Here is a 6,000-nt window from a genome sequence, read left to right on the forward strand (position 1 = left end):
GTGCGTCTGCCTTTCTCCAGGTTCGAGAGGGAACTGCTAACGAAGATCAATGTTGCCCCAGCCCAGCTGTACCCTAACAGCTGAGCCTTTGTCAAAGCCTTCGACATACTGTTTGGTTTCCTAGGGTGTGCACCCTCTGTTGACATCTTTCTTCACTTCTTCGAAGTGAAGAGGCAAAGGAATAACCTCTGGGTGACTCTCAGCAACGTTCCCGGTAGGGTCCTCTTAACCCCCTCTGCAAAGCGGTTTTTCTCTTTCTCTATCCTAGCGGCGCTCTCGGACCTCGCCTCGAGATCCTCCATTGTCACATTGCCTTCGGCGGCCACCTCCAACGCCGCGTCCACAACTCGCCGGTTTTCCTGCTCAGGCTCCACGCCAAGGGGCGGCGTTGTGGTTATATGGCATACCGATCTCTTGTTCTTAAGGCTGTTTTCGTAGCACTTCTTTGCCTCCTTTTGATCAGAGCGGATGGTGATGATCACCCCCTCCATCGAAGGTAACTTGACCTTCATGTGCCTCGTGGAGGGCACAGCTCCTATCCTGTTGAGCGTGGGCCTTCCCAATAGGATATTGTATGCCGAAGGAGCGTTCACGACAAGGTACCTGATCTTCTCTGTGCGCGAGGCCGCTAAATCTGTGAATGTCGTCCTTAACTCAATGTACCCCCTGACCTCCACCTGATCGCCAGCAAAGCCGTATAAGCATCCCCCATATGGCCTCAGTTGGTCTGGGGATAGCTGTAACTTTTCGAAGGTCGACCAAAACATCACATCTGCCAAACTCCCCTGGTCGACCAACGCTCGATGAACCATCCTTCCCGCTGTAACAAACGAGATTACAATGGGATCGTTGTCGTGGGGCACAACATCCCTGAGGTCATCTTTGGTGAACGTGATGTCCACATCGGGCGAGTGATCCTCAAAAGTTTCTACCGACATCACGGACCTTGTGTACTTCTTCCGCTGTGACGCAGTACACCCACCACCCGAGAATCCACCACCTATGGTATGGACCTCGCCGTGAATGGGTACCTCGTGCTGTTGTCCCTCACTACTCGCCGGTTGTGAACCTGACGATTGTCCCGTCTGCTTCTCCACCAAGTAGTCCTTCAAGAAGCCATTCTTCACGAGTTCATCCAACTGGTAGCCCAGCGACAAACAGTTGTTAATATGGTGCCCGAATGCTTCGTGAAACTCGCACCATGATTCCTTGTGAGGTCCCAGCACCTTGTCAGATTTTACCGGTTGCCTCAACCTGTCAGCTATGTTGGGCACAACAATGAGGTCTTTGAGTTCCACCACAATGTTCTGCCTTAGTGACCTATTTCCCTCTCTTCTCCCTTCTGCTCGACCCCTAGGCTGGGTCCTTCATGTCTCATAGGTGCCCTTCCTGTCTGGGTGTTTTCTTTCTGTGGCGGCTTCGTGAACCCTAACAGGTTGCGTGCGTATCTCCGCCCTTGGTCGTGCGGGTGCAGCGGTCGTGCACTTCTCGTATGCCTCGCCCTCTGAGGCGATGTGCTCTACCGCTCGTCGCCTTACTTCGGCAAAAGTTTTGGGGCGGCTGCAGTTAAGCGATTTACTGAAAGACCCGGGACGTACCCCCTTCCTGAACGCGTACACAATCATGGGTTCATCTGTGGTACCCACCTTCACCACCTGTGCCCCAAAGCGGCTTATGTATTCCTTCAAGGTCTCACCTTGAAATTGTTTTACGTCAAAAAGGTCGTACGAGACTGGGGCTGGGGCCCTATTGGCTAAGTACTGCTCTCTGAATAGTCGTGAGAGTTGGGCGAAGGACGTGATGTGGCCCTCTGGGAGGCTGATGAACCAATCCATAGCCATCCCAGTCAGAGTGCTCATGAAGAGCTTGCACCTGACGGCGTCAGAACCGCCAACCAACAACATCTGTGTGTGGAACGCTGTGAGGTGTGCCTCAGGATCCTCCATCCCTGTGAAGGTTACCTTGGGCCCGTGAACGTGTTGGGGATTGCTGTCTCTAAGATTGCCTGTGAGAATGGCGTTGTGAATTCCCTAGGGGGGTATGCAACCTCAGGCTCATCTCTACCGCGCCATCCACGGCGTAACTCCTCGTTGGCACGGTGGACCTCATCGTTTCTCGCCTGAGAAGCTGCGAGATCCGTCTGCATGCGCTCCTGCTCTGCTTTCGACGCTGCTATATCATGCCCATGAGTTGTTGCATGGTCATCTCTTCACTCCTAGCGCGTGCAGGTCTTGTGGTCATGGCTTTCTGGGAATTCCCTTAACCTATCTGAGTTTTGGGAACTGGAACTCGAACGAACGCGATCGCACAGAGATTCAACCAAAAGTAATTGGCGAAAACTGCATCAATTCTTCAACGAGCAATGGCTTTTGGTAAAATCTCGAAGGGACTGGGTTGAAAACTGCAACTAGATCTGAGAAAACTTGTGTGGTGGGACTGATTTTATATCGGCCCCACGGTGGGCGCCAAATGTTCTCGCCGGTTGATCGGGATCGTTTGTGCGAGTGGCTGGTCCTCGCGAGCTAGGGCACCTTCGTTATGCTCCGTCTGCGATATCTGAAAGAAGTGAACAAAAGGGCACCCTCGCGTCTGTTTGCACTCCGACGATCAAGTCAGGTAGCGAGAAACATTAAGGGTGACACACCCTTTGGAGGTGGTCGAAAACTATACTGAGTAACCAAAACTGTGGTGCCCTAATCGTCTTCTGCGCACAGTGGGTGCGCCCCGAAAGCAACTAGGGTTTGTGCTCTGTGTAAAACTGCCAATATTAGGTTAAAACTTGGATCCCTTTCAAATGCTCCCAAGGTCCCTTTTTATGCATCTCTCATCATTAAAGCGCATTTAAGCGCATTGAAAGCGTATAAAAATGTCCCTTGGAATATACGAATCTTAACTTACTCAACGCGTACCTTGGCAAACTTTCCCTGAAACCTTTAATGAGCACGTGGGTATTGCCACGTTCCCCTTTGACTTGATCGCTATTCTGTGCAGAGGGCCCCACAGCGCCGCCACCCAACTTCGCTGATCTGGCTCTCGCCGTGTGATCCTTTTTCTATCTCTATCTCAAGCCATGGGTTTTCGTCGACGCCATTTTCCTTTTGTCTGAAAACGTCCCCTGCGGGACCACCTTATGACTTCATCTTTGCTCATCTGGAAGGAGAGCTGCCTTTCAGATCTCCCTCTACCTTCCCGGAGTCTTTAACCTGAGATAACTTAAATCACTCCCCCCTCATCTGGGGTAGAGCCGCCTTTCGGATCCTTCTCTACCTCCCTGAGTTTTAGGACAATAGTTTAGGCGGTAAGGTGTCCTCTGCGAACCTCCCCCAACCACCGTTTAATCTCTTTTTAATTGGTCTTACTAGGTCAATATTGATGTTTCACTCAAGGGGAAAGGTGCTTTCACCAACTCTCCTTTCCCATACTTAAGATCATTTACACCCCTGACTTTATAGCTTAATCTTGCCTGAACTTACTCGAGGGTGAGAAGGACTTTTTCTGTTGCCTCAACTTGCCCAGGGGTTACATCTTCTCCTCCCCTGGATGCACTGAGGACTTTCAACTTGCCTCAATTTGCTTACGCGAAGAGGTCTTATGATCTGGTCTTGCTTGTACTCGCTCAGGGCGAGGAGGTCTTTCAATCTTTTCTCGCCTGCACTCGCTCGAGGCGAGGAGGTCATTTCGATCTCTTTCTTGCCTTCCCTCGCTCGAGGCGGGGAGGTCTTTTAATCTTTTCCCGCCTGCACTCGCTCAAGGCGAGGAGGTCATTTTGATCTCTTTCTTGCCTGCACTCGCTCGAGGCGAGGAGGTCTTTTTAATCTATTTCTTGCCTGCACTCCCTCGAGGCGAGGAGGTCTTTTTAATCTATTTCTTGCCTGCACTCGCTCGAGGCGAGGAGGTCTTTTTAATCTCTTTCTTGCCTGCACTCGCTCGAGGCGAGGAGGTCTTTTTAATCTCTTTCTTGCCTACACTCGCTCGAGGCGAGGAGGTCTTTTCGATCTCTTTCTCGCCTACTGGCGATGAGAACTAAAAAAAAACTTTATATTTTAAAACATTGTACCGGACGCATGCGATCTGAATTCATCATTTCTTTAAATTACGCAAAGGCGATAAAGCCTTTCTCCGAAAACTAAAAAAAACTATGAGCATGCAAACTTAATGAAATTGGAAACTTTGATAAACTTCGAAACTTCCTTTAATGGGTGGCCTCATTAAAAACCCTCCTTAGGGAAAAAAGAGTGCCCCTTTGAAAAACTGTTTTAACTGAAACTACTTTAAACTGTTCAAACTAATCGCTAATTACAATGCTTTTAACTGTAATAAAACTTGAGATGGGTGGCGTTCCAAGTGCGAGGAATCGCCCCTCCTTCCAGCGTCTCCAGGTGGTAGACGTCGTTCTCGAGTGCTTCGGTTATTCTAAACGGTCCTGTCCACTTGGGCGACAATTTGTTTTGCATTTCGTACTGGTGGGCCTTCCTCATCACTAGGTCGCCATCTCTGAATTGCCTTGGTCTCATTCAGGAGTTGTACCTGCGTTCAACTCTTCTCTTTACTGCTTCGGCCTTCACCCTTGCTTCCTCCCTGACCTCATCCAGCAAATCCAAGTTCATTCTCCTTTCTGCGTTTGAGTCTTCCGCCATGAAGTTCTGGAATGTCGATGAGCTTTCCTGGGTTTCAACTGGGATCATCGCATCGCACCTATACACCAAGCTAAACGGGGGGGGGGGGGGGGCTTGTACCAATCGGCGTGTTGCTGGCATTGCTTGCAACGCTGGGCGTATCTTTTGCAATCTTCCCTCATAGTTGGCCAATAATAACCTTCACGGAGAGTTCTTGTTGCCAGAGCTCGACCTCCGATGTGACTCCCACAAATCCCCTCATGGAGCTCAACCATAATTCTCATGCACTTTTCTCCATGTATACATACTAAAAGGGGATGTGTAAACCCGAACCTGTACAACTCGTCGTCGATTAGGGTGAACTTGCTGGAGTTCTTCTTTACCTTTCTGGCCTCCGTCGGATCCACTGGGAGAACGTTATCTGCCATGTAGCGCTGGTATGGCGTTATCCATGTATCTGGTTTATGGATAGCGCAAATTTGCGTCATATTTGTCTCTCCTACTAGGTGCGCTTTAACTCTCGGCGTCCTCAAAGTCTCTTCAGTTAAAGATCTATGACTCCTCGCCATTCCTCCCATTGACTTGCAAACTTGAAGAACCTGGTGGTCCGCTACGAATGCTCGAGGTGTCTTCAGAGTTTCTTGTATTACGGTCCTCTGCCTACCCCCCTTGCCCGAACTGGCGAGTTTGGCTAGCAAGTCAGCTCGGGCATTCTGCTCCCTTGGCACGTGCACCACTTCGAACAAAACAAAGGACCTCCTTAACTCCTGCACATACTCCAGGTAAGCCGCCATCTGCGGATCCTTGGCCTGAAACTCGCCGGTCACCTGCCCAGTGATCAACAAAGAATCACTCTTTGCCATCAGCACCTTTGCCCCAATCTCCTTCGCCAACAAAATACCGGCGATCAACGCCTCATACTCCACTTGGTTATTGTTGGATTTGAAGGCAAACCTCAGAGATTGTTCTATCAACACACCGTTGGGCCCTTCCAGAATAACTCCAGCCCCGCTACACAATTGGTTGGACGACCCATCCACCGAGAGTACCCAGCGATAATCATCCCCGGTGCTCTGCATTATTTCAGAAGATAGCTCGACCACAAAGTCAGCGAAGACTTGCCCCTTGATCGGTCCTCGGGGCTCATACTTGACGTCGAATTCTGACAACTCCACCGCCCATTTTACCATCCTCCCAGCTACATCTGGTTTCTTTAGAACCTTCTGGATGGGTAAGTGAGTCATTACCAACACTATAAAGCTCTGAGAGTAATGGTGCAGCCTTCTCGCCGAAAACACAACCGCTAGCGCTGCTTTCTCCAAGGCCTGATATCTCACTTCTGGTCCCTGCAACACCTTGCTAACAAAATAGATAGGTTTCTGGA

This window comes from Phaseolus vulgaris, chromosome 6 (assembly GCF_051622355.1).
Source record: "Phaseolus vulgaris cultivar YP4 chromosome 6, ASM5162235v1, whole genome shotgun sequence".
In the NCBI taxonomy this organism is placed as follows: Eukaryota; Viridiplantae; Streptophyta; class Magnoliopsida; order Fabales; family Fabaceae; genus Phaseolus; species Phaseolus vulgaris.